Here is a 14,148-nt window from a genome sequence, read left to right as displayed (position 1 = left end):
GCTACTAAGTAACATACCATGTGTGTGTGTGTATGTGTGTGTGTGTGTGTATACACAAATACGCCCACACGTGGCGTGTCTCTTGTGTGTTTGTGTGTTTTTTGTGTGGAAAAATTACGAGATTAGCCTTGAAATTCGAGTATGCTCATTCAAGCTTTGTACTTTGTTTCCTTGTTAAAACAACTACGGATTCAGTTCGGAGCGCTAGAGTTCGGTGAAAGTTTAAGTGGTCATAGTTTTCCACAGGTGAACCAGCGCTATAAGGGGCCTACAATTTAGAAAAAAAAAGATAACAGCACAACAATGGAGACTCAGGCCCTAATATACGCATCAGTCAGCTTTTAAATAATGCCCCGTTACTATGGACGCCTCTAACATAATCAAAGAGTACTAAGTGGCAAAAAATGAGTGAATAACTGTCTTAGTTTCACACAGTAATTTAAAAAACTACGCAGTCTTCAAATTGATTGATTATGTGATTGGCCCTACATGTAAGCATGATGTATAGAAAGGAGAACGGAAGGGAAACCATGGTTGGGAAACCGTGATGGCTAGCCGCACAGAGCACTGTGGTAGTGCAATGCGAAAGTTGAATACTTCTACTGGACCAGTAGTTGAACACGGATTTACCTCTCACGAGCGGTTGCTTCAACCGCTTGGATTATCCGTACATGGTCCAAGACACACTCAGATTTTTTTCTTATTGCGCACTATAATACAGCGCTACTCACATTAAACTCACTATACTGTCTAACACACATCAACCTCCAGTTAGCATCAAAAACAAACAAAACCGAAATGGAAGTAAGAACGCCCTCCCTTAAAAGCAAACAAAATGGCATACGCATACTGTGGGTAGAAGCACTCGGAATTCCCACTCATTCAGGCATATTCTGGACACGTCTTCTCGAACAACGTTCCCTTCTGCCAGTACAATAACCCAAGTTAAGGTAATACACACACACACACTGAAACGACCTTCTCGTACCGGAGACACCCCAGGCTTGGAAGCTGTATGAACTTTTGTAAATTATATTCAAGCAGTTGATTGTGTTACTATTCATAAAAGGAGTGTGTTCAAATTCTCTACTAACTGTTCCTCAAAAAATGTGATGTGCTCTGTATTTCGTAAATGTAGTTTTCCTTTACTGAGCGATTGAAATTTCAATCTTACTGTTGATAAAGGCAGATGCTTTGTGTTTATTGAATACTGTTTCCTTTTGCATATGTTGGTAAATTTCAGTAGTTTATCGCCTGATGGTTTCCATGTTGTTATTAATATGGAATTTAATAGATCAGTATGTTTTTCTTAAATAAATGTTAATTTGGTGAAAACGACCAACTGCCTGATGGGCCTCCATTCCACGTGTTGATGTTTGATCCTTTCCTATCCTGGACCTCTTGCCTGGGTTTCAAGACCCATGTTTACAATGTAGCCAAACACTGTCTGCTTTCTGTGTGCTAGTGTCTTTGGCATCTGTAAAATCTGTGCAACATAGGGTGGTCGTGACAGCAGATGAGTGTTACCAAAAACAACAAGTCTAATGCTCACAGAAGGTTGCCACGAATGATCATAGCGATTACTTGAAAAAGGCTGTTGCAGTCAAATGAGATTATTCGCTGTATGTTGCATGTGTAGGTAATCGAAAAACATTTTAATTTGTCCATTAATGGTAATGGAACCACACCACTTACAGAAAGATCTAGACCAATGATCGCAAGACAGGACTATTGTGGGCGGGGCCGTAATCGGTAGCTAGTGGTTGCCTTTCACAGTTCCACACATTTATTTTTAAAACAGTAATCCAGACTGAAACATCAATTAAAAAAGTACCACACGGTATTAATGAAGGAATAAGCAGCTGTATAAATAATAGCGTTTTCAGTGCGTTACAATTTAGCAAATGACCATAAAATACAGATACAGATAATGTTAAAAAAAAGAACACTGTGATCAGGGCTGAAGGCCTTGCATGCCAAGAGTGACAGTAAATTAAGGATATTTAAAAACTAGCTGCAATTACAACTTACAGGTATTGAAATATTAAGTGGTCACAAACACAGCAGAAGGTATCAGACGCGAGGAATGTCAGTAAATAAGGTTTTAAGGCTTACTGCTAAAATACAAATATCGAATATTCTTTTTTAAAGCAAATGACCACAATCACAGCTGAAGGCCTTACACGCCAGGAACGGCTGCTACATAAACAATTTAGAAACCTGCTGTAAACAGCAAATACAAGCAAAGGTCAATTAAAACAAACAAGCAAATGGCCGACAAACGGGTGAAATAAGATGATGGTAACCTTGTAAAACAACCCTTACACTGCTAGATTTATTCCAGAAGCAAACGGAACTATTAATGCGGGCATTACAAGGTATGGGAATAAATAATACAATAATAAAAAAAATGGTTCTGAGCACTATGGGACTTAACATCTATGGTCATCAGTCCCCTAGAACTTAGAACTACTTAAACCTAACTAACCTAAGGACGTCACACTACACCCAGTCATCAAGAGGCAGAGAAAATCCCTGACTCCGCCGGGAATCGAACCCGGGAAACCGGGCGCGAACGCTACAATAATAAAACACAAGGACTAGTTACAGACGGTGTTCCAGGATTCGACCTCTGAGAAAGTCCGGCAACAAACACTTTCGTGAGCGAAGAGAGAGGCAGCCAAGAGTTGCATTTACTTCACAAGATGGTAACTCAGACTAGTGGCAGTCTAACAAATGACTAATGATGATCTTGCTGAAGCTAGCTGACGTCCGATAAACCAAATGCAACGATCGAACAATACTACAAAGCTGGAACCAGTGGTCTGCACTAAGTCCCCTGAATACTGTGTTTAGAGCGCCAGGAATAAGAAAGGGACCACTACCAGATTCCCATCGGATTCCATAAACCCAAAAATCTGAACAAACAAGTCACAGTAAAGAACACCAAACACTTATAGTAACTAAAACTCCACTCGATTTGCATGCTAGGCATAACCGAAATGTAACCAACCAGAATCTGCGACCACTCGTCATTGCGGAAACAATCACAAAGTGAGCCAAAACCAAGTACCAAATGAGTGACATCAATTTCATTAGGCACACAAACGCACACTGAATTCACTATGACAATTCTGACGATGGTTGGCAGAATGAAAGAAATCTCTTCACTGCTTTATTAATTCACAGTTGAGTAACCACACCATCTAATTACTGAGCCAAGTGCCTTTAATACAATAGGGTCTTCAAGTACTAAGTGGTACGCAGATCCAACAAACTGCACATGACAGTGGGATGATAATCCTGTCACAACATCACATATGTACTACGTGGCTCACACGGGTGACTGACTCTGCTCTACTTGGACTGAAATGCACTCATCTTAAAGCTTGCTGGATCCGGTTTACAACGAGATCGTGTTACCTCGTGACCACAGCCCTGCCGTCCCGGCGTGATCTCGTGCTGTGGGCCTGCCTCCGCGAGACCGAACTGGCCCACTCACATGACTCAGAAAAACAACGACGTCGCCCCAAAGATAGGGCAACTGTTGCTACATATCGATAACCGCCTCTGCTGCCACTAGCGGACAGCAACGCTTGCGAAACTGAGTGGCGCCAGTCAACACGAGAAGAAGACAAACAACCGCAACCATGACAACTAAACGATAACACCTGGCCTCCAACAGAGGGCACCACCACAAGTTGCAGCATGGCTCACTCATATCGTGTGATTCATGCCCACGCCTCTTATGTTTCATGCCCAGATCAAACCAAGAAGACCAGGTCATCCACGTATGCATAACACGCAAAAGCATGCCCTCGATAGGGGATCCGGCTATGTACATGCGTGATCAAGTCCTAATCGGCCCAACCAAATCCCACTGCAAGGCACCGCAGCTCCATCACTCCTGCTTCCGTCACGTGCCGTTCACCTCTCACAGCCTCTCGGCCGAGGGTCCACTCCTCAACCAGGAAAACCAAAGATAAGTCACAATGGAGGTGACTATTGATACTGGTGCTAGAGGTAGTTAGGCCAGCAAACCGAGCTGCCACGACTCAGGTCTTATCATCAATGTCCACTATGACACGTTCCCTGAACTGGCGACATTCGTCTTAAGAATGAGATTTTCACTCTGCAGCGGAGTGTGCGCTGATATGAAACTTCCTGGCAGATTAAAACTGTGTGCGAGAGCGAGACTCGAACTCAGGACCTTTGCCTTTCGCGAGCAAGTGCTCTACCAACTGAGCTACCCAAGCACGACTCACGCCCGTCCTCACAGCTTTACTTCTGCCAGTACCTCGTCTCCTACCTTCCAAACTTTACAGAAGCTCTCCTGCGAACCCTGCTGAACTAGTACTTCTGAGAGAAAGGATATTGCGGAGACATGGCTTAGCCACAGCTTGGGGGATGTTTCCAGAATTCTGGAATGTAGGAGACGAGGTACTGGCAGAAGTAAAGCTGTGAAGACGGGGCGTGAGTCATGCTTGGATAGCTCAGTTGGCAGAGCACTTGCCCTCGAAAGGCAAAGGTCCCGAGTTCGAGTCTCGGTCCGGCACACAGTTTTAATCTGCCAGGAAGTTTCGGCATTGGTCTTTTTAACATCGATGAAAGAGTGGCTCCCCTTTATGTAAGTTTGATGTTTGAATCATGAATGCACGCCGACCGCAGTGGCCTGCGGTTCTAGGCACTTCAGTCTGGAACCGCGCGACCGCTACGGTCGCAGGTTCGAATCCTGCCTTGGGCATGGATGTGTGTGATGTCCTGAGCTTAGTTAGGTTTAATAGTTCTAAGTTCTAGGGGACTGATGACCTCAGATGTTAAGTCCCATAGTGCCCAGAGCCATATGAGCCATCAATGCACCACAGAACTGGATAAAAATGAAACTGATTGATGAACTGGCCTCTCCTTCGTGAGTAGCGCCCGTTGCAGTAGCACATATTCCTATCTTCCTCTTCTCCTTCTTCTCCGCAAACCGAATAAGAGTGGCTCAAGAACGATGGCACATAGAACTATTAACAGCGGACGTCCCAGTTGAACCGACCGAATGATAGTAAAGTGCCTTCTGCATGGCCATTGACCAACACCTGCAACATGGCATCTCTCAAGAGTAGTAAGGCAACGTGTATAAATGTTTGGAGGAAGACAATCTGTAAAAGTCCTGTCTCAAGGAAGTTTCGACTCATTCTATCAAACACATAGTCAGCCCATTATTAGTGAGGTGCTTCGAATGAAGCAGATTGCTGCCAGGGCTAGGATATCTCGATAATCGTTGAAGGTAATCTGAATGTAACTAATATCACCAAAAAAATTTTGACCTATAGAGATGACTTGAGGAAGGATGCATCGAAGGTGGGAGGCAAAAATCCAGATAAAATTACTCAAGACACAAACTGAAATGCTCAATGGTTGATAATGTTCAACTCCCCAAGCCCCGAATGGCTGCCACACTCTGCCCCTACCAGGCAGACTACACTCAAGACACCTCTGTGTACCATGTAACATACCCAAGCACTTGCAGGCGCAAACAAGAGGAAAACAGTTCTTCAAAACAAGCAGAACATGCTAGAGATTAATGTGAACCTTTTTCTGCAGAGGTCGCCTCACAGATACAGGGAAATTTGGAGTACTCCGCCGGCTTTATAAGGCCAGCGCAGCAGCAGTACAGCAGTTCCTCGCCGAGCTGGGACCAGCTCCGATGGACCTCACCGATGCTCGTCTACAAGTTATTTGTTTTTGTGTGTCTTTAGTGATTGTTCGAGAAGCGTAGTTCAGTTTCAATAAACGACATTATACTGAGGGTTATAGAATACTGAGTATTACTCACTCACCATCACTGTGCTTCTGGGACACACTAATTGCATCGTCATTGCAATGTAATACTCATACTGCAGATGACTGAATATGACACTCCCCTCACCGTTCTGAAATTTCCCCCTCCCCCTACATGACATGGCTGCTCGCCTGCACCAAGAGTCTTCGCAAACACTGCTGGAGTATTTCTGAAAGTGCACTTCTATGGTAATGCTGCTGGCAACATCGAAGGGGCTCACCATGGAACCTCTGTCCCCAGTATACGGTCACAGAGGGAAAGCATCTCGCTTATTTTAACATTCTCTCCACCACATTGCTGCAGGGAGATACAAATTGCCTCGCCACTGAACTTCTGTAAGCATTCTGCATTCGCCTCACCACGGCACTACTGCTGCCCCTCAGGATTTGCCTTTCCATCAGATGGGTACTGCACTATTGCATATGGCTCGAGAACATTGTTGGAATCATGCTGCTAGCGTACGTCTATGTTACTGGCGCTGGCATTCGGCTACACTTACCGCATGGAACCCCTCATTGGTATGCAGTAACTTGTAACCGATGCAACGCTGCTGGTCCGTGCACTCTCTGACGATGGAATACAGCCGGCCGCGGTGGCTGAGCGGTTCTAGGCGCTCAGTCCCGAGCCGCGCGACTGCTACGGTCGCGGGTTCGAATCCGGCCTCGGGCATGGATGTGTGTGATGTCCTTAGGTTGGTTAAGTTTAAGTAGTTCTAAGTTCTAGGGGACTGATGACCTCAGATGTTACGTCCCATAGTGCTCAGAGCCATTTGAACCATTTGATGGAATATAGATATTGCTTCAGCAATGGATAATACAGACTCTCTGCCGACGCCTCTCCAAGACACTAATGCCCCCTTTAGGAACAGGATCCCCATTACACCGTTACTGGGGTACTGCAAGTGTATCGTCGACATTGTTGGACTATTTCATAGAGTGCGTTTCTGTGAGAGTGTTGCTGTAATTTAGCACTAGTGCACCATGCAACCATTTCTCGTAGTTCAATAATCTGTCTTCGTGGCACAGTTGCTGACTTATTGTAACTCTCGTGGCATCCTATTTATGCAGGGAAAATAAAATTGCTTCTTCTTTACAATAGTACAGGTATTCGGCAGATGCCTCACAATGACACTCCTGAGGCCGTACTAGAGATGACTATCTCACCGTTTCTGGGCAACTGCAAATGTCAGTCCGTCGTACTGCTGAAGTCTGCAACGGCTCCTGGCATTGTGCAACGTTCTCACCATCAAACCGCATATTCGTTCCCCGTCGTCTGTAAACGTGGCACAATTGCCGGCTTACCGCAAGCATCAAAATTGTTCAAATGGCTCTGAAGTCATCAGTCCCCTAGAACTTAGAACTACTTAAACCTAACTGACCTAAGGACATCACACACATCCATGCCAGAGGCAGGATTCGAACCTGCTACCATAGCGGTCGCGCGGTTCCGGACTGAAGCGCCTAGAACCGCTCGGCCACCCTCGCCGGCCCGTAAGCATCACTCCCTCACATTGACATTGGTACACACAAGTTGCTTCGCCGTCAGTGTACGACAGGACTTCTGCAGACTTCTCACCATGACACTATATCTGCCCCTCAGGAGTCACCTCTACATTTCGCGTGTGCTAGCTGCAGCAAGTGTCTCTATGACACATTGGGGTCACTCTGCATGTGAGTTTCTCCAAGACTTCCTTCTGGCATCCTGAAAGGATCTCACCACGAAACTTCTTCTGGATGTCCAGTATTCTTTCTGGAAGACATAACTCTCCCCCTTTCACCATGGTTCTGGGACACAGTAATTGCTTCGCCATTGCTTTATAGTACACATTCTGCAGACGACTTGAATATGCCATTCTGGCTACCGTTACGTTCTTTCCCTCCCGCCTCCCCCAAGTACATTGCGTCTGGCCTGCTACAAGAGTCTCCAAGACATTGTTGGAGTATTTCTGAAAGTGCTCTTCTATGCTAGTGCTACTGCCAATATCGAAGGGTCTCAAATGGAACCTCTTCTGAATCACAAAAGAATGTGCCTCCGAGGCAAAAGATCTTGCTTACTGCAACACTGTCTCAAAGACATTGGTCCATGGACACAAATTTCCTCACCATTGCAGTCCTTTAGGCATTCTGCAGTCGCCTCACCATGACACCTGTGCTGTCTCTCAGGATATGCCTTGCCATCAGACGGGTGCTACGCTATTGCATGCGCCTCGAGGTCATTGATGGAGTCAATGAAACTGGCGCTGGCATTCGTCTACGTTCACCATATGGCACCTCTCTGGGTGTCCAGTAACTTGTCACCGCTGGCGGTTTACTGCAACCCTCGCACCTTCACAGTGACGATGGGTCACCGAAATTGCTTGGCAATTGCGTAATATAGGATCTCTCCCGACGCCTCTCCAAAATACTAATGCTGCCTTCAGAAATTTAACCCCATCACACAGGTGTTATGCTACTGCAAGTGTATCGTCGACATTGCTGGAGTATTCCCGCAACTGTTTTTCTGTGAAAATACTGCAGTTATTTAGCACCAGTCACTCCATGGGGCCTCTTCAAGCTCATCAATAATTTGACCCGAGGTACAGTTGCTAACTCACTGTATCTCCCTCCCCACCTTATTGTAGCTGCGACATTAAAATCCCCTCGCATTTGCACTAGTATAGTCATTCTGCAAGTGGCTCAATTACAATCCTGATGCCCTTCTAGAAATGCTTCTACATCTCTCCATTTCTGGAGAACTGCAAATGTCAGTCCATCATACTGCGCAGGACAGCGACGGCTCCTGGAATTGTGCAACGTTCTCACCATCGAACCACACCTTGATGTGGTCTGTAACTGAGGCACAACTGCCAGCTTACTGTAATCATCGGTCCCTTATATTGATGTAGGGAGACACATGTTGCTTCTCCATCAAGATATGGCAGGCATTCTGCAAACTCATCACCATGACCCTACGTCTGCTCTTCAGGAGGCGCCTCTCCATTTCACGTGTGTTGGCTGCGGCAAGTGTCCCTATGATACTTTGGAGTCATTATGCAAGTGCGTTTCTCTGAGACTCCGACTGGCATCCTGCCAGGATTTCATCACAAAACTTCTTTCCGAGAGACTTCACCGATGGCTTGCTTTAACTCTCTCCCCATCACCTCAGGTCTGAGACACAGTAATTGCATCGACATTGCAATATAACACTAATTCTGCAAACGACAGTGTATGACACCAGTGCTTATGTTATTCCCCCACCCCATGGCATGGCTGCTGGACTGCTACAAGAGTCTCCACTACGCTGTTGCAGTGCGGTTTCTGAAAGTTCTCTTCCATGCTAATGCTGCAGGCAATATAGAAGGTGCTATCCATGGAACCTCTTCTGGGTCTCCTATATTATTTCTCCGAGGCAAAGTATCTAGATTACTCGAACATTCTCTCCACTATATTGCCACAGGGCCATAGAAATTGCCTCACAATTTGCATTTCCATAGGCATTCCGCAGTCGCTCTACCATGCCACTACTGCTGCCCCTCAGGAATTGCCTCGCAATCAGAGGGGTGCTATGCTGTTGCATACACCTTGAGGACATTGCTCGATTCATTACGCTAGTGTATATCTATGATACTGTCGTTGGCATTCGACTACCGTGACTTCATGGAACCTCTACTGGGCCTCCAGTAGCTTGTAAACGATGCGCCCGCGGCCCGTTTATTGTAACCCGCGCACCCTCTCATTGTCAGTGGGAAACAGAAATTGCTTCGCCATTGCACGCCACGGGCTCTCTGCCGACGAATCTTCAAGACACTAAGGCTGCTCTCAGTAATTGTGCCTCCATCACATGGGTGTATCGTGATATTGTTGGACTATTTCAGCGAGTTCGTTTCTGTTATACTGCTGCTGTAATTGAGAACCAGTCTCACCATGTCTGTCTCCGAGATTAAGTTTTAACTTACTGTAATACCTGTGCCATCTTATTCTTGCTGGGACACTACAATTGCTTTGCCTTGCACTACTAGAGGCATTCTGCAGAGGGCCCTTAATGCCACCTCTGAGATCGTCCTAAAAATGCTTCTCTGTGGCACCGTTTCTGGGCAACTGAAAATGTCAGTCCGTCGTACTGGAGAAGTCTGCGATGGCTCCTTTCATTGTGCAACGTTCTTGCCAACAAACCACATCTTAGTGTAAAGAAGTATGTAACCGATGCACAACTGCTGCCGTAGTGTAATTCTCGCTCCCTCACACTGACGTTGGGACACAGAATTTTCTTTGGCATCAGACTTTGACAGGCATTTGGCAGACTCCTCACCATGACACTGTAGCGGCCCTTCACGAATCGCCTCTCCATTTCACACGTGGTGGCCTACAGGAAGTGTGTCTATGACACTGCTGGAGTCATACGGCAAGTGCATTTCTCCGAGACTTTTCCTGGCATCCTGCTAGGGCCTCACCATGGAACGTCTTCTGGGTGTCGAGCAGTTTTTCTGCGTGAAAATTCCATGGTTTGCTGTAATGCCCTCCCCATCACGTTGGTTCGAAGACAGAGCAATTGCTTCGCCATTGAAATATAATACGAATGCTACAGAAGACTCAGTATGACATTAACGCTACCGTTATGTAAATGCCGCAAATGACATGGATGCTGGACTGCTACAAGAGTCTCCACGACCCTGTTGGAGCTTTTGTTAAAGTTCGCTTCTGTACTAATGCCGCTGCCATAATCGAAGGGTCCCATGATGGAACCTCTTCTGGGACGCGAATAACCTGTCTCTGAGGCAAAGGTTCTAGCTTACTTTTATTTGCTGTAGGAACGTAAAAATTGCCTTGTCGTTCCACTTCTATAGGCATTCTGCAGTCTCCTCACCATGACACTTATGCTGCCCCACTGGGATTGCCTCTCCATGAGCCTGTTGCTGACCATTTACTTATGACTCAAGGACATCGTTGGAGTAATTTTGCTAGTGTAAATTATATTGGCACTGACTTCGGCTACCATCACCGCTTGGAACCTCTCCTAGGTGTCCAGCAGCTCGTAACCAATGCACCACTGCCGGTTTAAAAAAAAAAAAAAAAAAAAAAAAAAGTGTGAAATCTTATGGGACTTGACTGCTAAGGTCATCAGTCCCTAAGCTTACACACTACTTAATCTAAATTATCCTAAGGACAAACACACACCCATGCCCGAGGGAGGACTCGAACCTCCGCCGGGACCAGCCGCACAGTCCATGACTGCAGCGCTCAAGACCGCTCGGGTAATCCCGCGCGGCGCTGCCGTTTTACTGTACTCCTCACAACCTCACATGACTACGGGACATAGAAATTACTTCGCCATTGGATACTACAGGCTCTCTTCCGACGCCTCTCCAAGACATTAATGCTGCCCTCAGTTATTTTGTCTTCATCACATGTGTGCTGGGCGGCTGCAATTGTATCGTCGACATTGTTTTACTATTCCCGCTAGCGCCTTTCTGTGAGGATGCTGCTGTAGGCCTAATTTAGCACTAGTCTCGCCATTGCAACCTCTCTTGGGGGCTCAATTATCTGTCTCCACGGCACAGTTGCTAACTTTCTCTACCTCTCGTGCCATCTTATTCTTGCTGAGACACTAAAATCGCATCACCTTTACTCTACTAAAGACATCCTGCAGATGCCTCACAATGACACTGCCGAGGCCGTTGTTTCTAGAAATGATTCCCCATCTCAACGATTCTGGGGAACTGGAGATACCAATCCGTCATACTGCTGAAGTCCGCGACGGCTCATGGAATTGTGGTACGTTCTCACCATCAAACCCCATCTTGGTGTGCAGTAGTTAGTAACCCAGGCACAAACGCCGGCTTACTGTAATCCTCGCTCCCTCACATTGACGTTGGGATACTTAATTTACTTCGCCAACAGACTATGACAGGCATTCTGCAGACTCCTCACCATGACACTATAGCTTCGAGTCGCCTCTTCATTTCACGGTTACTGCCCTACGGCAAGTGTCTCTATGACACTGTTGGACTCATTATGCAAGTGTATTTCTCCGAGACTCCTGCTGCCATCCTGCTAGGATCTCAATATTGAACTTGTTCTGGGTGCTAATAATTCAGGAGAGGAGGGTAGGAGATCATCATCTCTTTGTACATCTCAATGCAGGATGCAATGGAAAAACACCACCAAAAGCCATTTGTTTCGGGATCTGTTTGCTACTTATAACGTAGCAACTTATTACGAGATAAGATTCGTTGCAGTAAGGCACGCAGCCGTTTGGTACGGTGGCTGCGGGACAGCTACGTGCTTCTGTCGCTTTACTCACAGCGCAGCACTGCCTGCCGTGAGAATTGCACAGTGTAACGTTCAGTCAATACGAAGATTCAAACCCTCTTCGAATCTAAATAATGTAAATTAGTTGCTGTCCGATTTTGTTACTGATGGAATGATGCTCTCAAAATTTCAGATTTTTATCTATTACAGTTCCAGGGATAATGAAAATTACCTAAAAGCCCTAAAGCCAACTTTTGTCTTTTGAAGCCAAGTTAGGAACAAGAACAGATTGACTGCCGTTACCATTTGATGCCATTCAAAAGTTATCAGTGCCACAAAAATCAATTAATTAGAATTTACTTTTAAAACTGTAGTTACCTGGAATTACGTAATACAAAAATCGGTCAAAACTATTAGTTGATTATGTTTCATTGTGTGAGTTTGTGTGAATGATTGAAATAGTGTATGTGGGACATACGTTAAAACTTAATATGTCATTTTTCGTAAATCCTTGCACAAATAGACCGTGGAAAAGTTATGGTGAAACCATGATGTAGATGACATATATCGGCGTGAGCTTGCTTTTGTATGAAAGCAGCCAGAAAGCAAGTTAGGGGCGGAATAAGTTTATTTCTCAGTTTCGAGAATGTTCGTACTTCGCTTACTTTGATTAAAAAATACACAAGAAATTTAAGTTTTTATGACTTTAAATACTATGAGATCATTGACTGGATAAGGAAAGTTTGGCTCGAGGATGATGTGGAATGTAGATTCTGATTGGTTGTATAGGTCAACAGCCAACCAGAATGAAGCTGTTCCAGCACCAATATAGTGGAGTGGGCAGTGAGTTGAATACTTCGATATAGTTGCTCTCTAACAGGCCTACGGATAACACCACGTTAGACAGCTGCATAAAAATACTCTGAAAATGAAGATATTGTGAGTCAATTGCGGTTAGGATATCTCGTGACTGAAGCGACTGGAGTTACGAACATTTTAATGAAAGTTTGGTGTTTCTAAAATATTTTGAGAGTTATGAGCGTGTGAACTTTCTGGTCGTAGCAACAATTCCGCGTGCATGTTTCATGCTCTGTACAGAATACTTTGGAGAGCACTTCTTTCGAAGAAGACCACTGAAACGACTTGCGAATAGTTGTGGGTCGGTACCTAGTAGAACGTGAAAATTATTGTTGGGTCGGACTTGTAAAAATTCTGGCTGCTTTTCGAGTGAAACTATGTTGTACAGAGAGCGGACTTTGAATTATAGAGCATTACCATATTAAATACGGAATTTATAGCCATTTCATGTGTTTCGATTTGAATAAAAAGCAGATTCAATCCAATTTTAAATGCTTTCTGCAAACAGACGCCCGATTTTTTAAAAAATGAACTTTCGGGAGCTGACTTCCAACTACAGTTACGCGGTCTCTGTGTGGTAGATACTGTATATGAACAACTGCGTAACCGTGGTGGTAGACTCAAAAGAGTAGAACGAAGTGTTACTAACAGTAGCGGCTATATAATATCTAAAGGTGTGATAGAATCCTCAGAAATTGCATATGTGACACGTCGGCAGTTTTTGTGATTCGATCCAAGTAAAAATGTACATCCTAAAGAATTTTAGGGTGATTTTGAGGACATTTTGTCCTAATCATGGAATGATAGCAAAAAAATTCATTTCACTACCTCAAATTTGAATCTGAGAAATTATAATGTGCGCAAATTGGACAGTGGATAAGTATGAGAAGATAGAGGATTTTAAACAGGCATTTTTTGAGGAATATTTGCGCAAACGGAAGCAGATGGAAGCTTTAAACGAATTTTGGTGAGGCGAAAAATATGATCCGTGGAAAGATACCATTAAGAGGTTTGTGCAAAAATGGGTCTCAATTTTGTCATATTTAAGCTCTAAAGTGGAGACAGAACAGATCATTATGGGGATAGAGAAGAATTTGCCTTTGTACTCGTGTAATAAAGAAATATCGGCACCTAGGGATGATATCGATAAATTTATTTATTATCTTGAAAGGGTAGAAAATCTTTTAAGGGAGGAGCAGAATGCCATTATAAGTCTCCCGTTAAGACAAATGA

At 44.8% G+C, this 14,148-nt stretch overlaps 1 non-coding gene across 1 annotated transcript; it reads left to right on the top strand.

Moving 5' to 3' along the window:
* Positions 1 to 4,481: 4,481 nt before the first annotated feature.
* On the top strand, positions 4,482 to 4,556 carry Trnas-cga. The gene has a single exon. It is a non-coding gene; the product is annotated as a tRNA-Ser (tRNA).
* Positions 4,557 to 14,148: the final 9,592 nt, after the last annotated feature.

This window comes from Schistocerca americana, chromosome 3 (assembly GCF_021461395.2).
Source record: "Schistocerca americana isolate TAMUIC-IGC-003095 chromosome 3, iqSchAmer2.1, whole genome shotgun sequence".
NCBI lineage: Eukaryota > Metazoa > Arthropoda > Insecta > Orthoptera > Acrididae > Schistocerca > Schistocerca americana.
The sequence above is the reverse complement of the archived record's forward strand: the minus strand, read 5'-3'. Positions and strand labels throughout refer to the sequence as shown.